The following is a 622-nucleotide window of genomic DNA, read 5'->3' as shown; positions in this document are numbered from 1 at the left end:
GGGGGAGCGGAGCTGGGGGGGAAGCTGGGGAGGGATGGGGGCAGTGGGTGCCCACTGGGTCGGGGAACAAAGCCGTGGGGGGGTCCCCAGGGGAGCAGAGCTGTGGGGTCCCCCCCGGGAGGAATTGGGGCAGTGGGTTCCCCCTGAGGGTGGGGAGTGGAGCCATGGGGGGTCCCCAGGGGAGCAGAGCTGAGGGGTTCCGCCCTGGGGGTAATGGAGGGGTGAGTGCCCCCCTTGTAGGGGACCACTGCCATGGGGTGTCCCCCTGAGGGGAACAGAGCCATGGGGGGATCCTGGGGGTGCAGTGCTGTGGGGGGACTTCCCTGGGGGTTTGGAGCCCTGGGAGGACCTGGGGAGGGGGGAGAAGACATGGAGTGCCCCCTGGGGAGACCAGAGATGTGGGAGGTCCCTAGGAGAGTGATGCCATGGGGTGCCCTCCTGGAGGGGGAGCGGAGCCATGGGGGTCCCCAGGGAGAGCAGCACCCTGGGGTGTCCCCTGAGGGGGCAGTGCCACGGGGGTCCTGGGGCAGGAGGTGCAGCAGGGCTGCAGGGGGGCGGTGGGTGCCCCCAGGGTGCAGAGGCACTGCGGGAGGTGCCCCACAGCCCCTCTCCCTTTGCCCCC

At 71.2% G+C, this 622-nt stretch overlaps 1 protein-coding gene across 1 annotated transcript in view; it reads left to right on the top strand.

Moving 5' to 3' along the window:
* Positions 1–622, top strand: part of CACNA2D2 (calcium channel, voltage-dependent, alpha 2/delta subunit 2) — a 207,649-nt gene that overhangs the window by 201,772 nt on the left and 5,255 nt on the right. The window lies entirely within an intron of this gene.

The sequence above is a fragment of the Charadrius vociferus genome, unplaced genomic scaffold (genome assembly GCF_000708025.1).
Source record: "Charadrius vociferus isolate BGI_N301 unplaced genomic scaffold, ASM70802v2 scaffold758, whole genome shotgun sequence".
NCBI lineage: Eukaryota > Metazoa > Chordata > Aves > Charadriiformes > Charadriidae > Charadrius > Charadrius vociferus.
The sequence above is the reverse complement of the archived record's forward strand: the minus strand, read 5'-3'. Positions and strand labels throughout refer to the sequence as shown.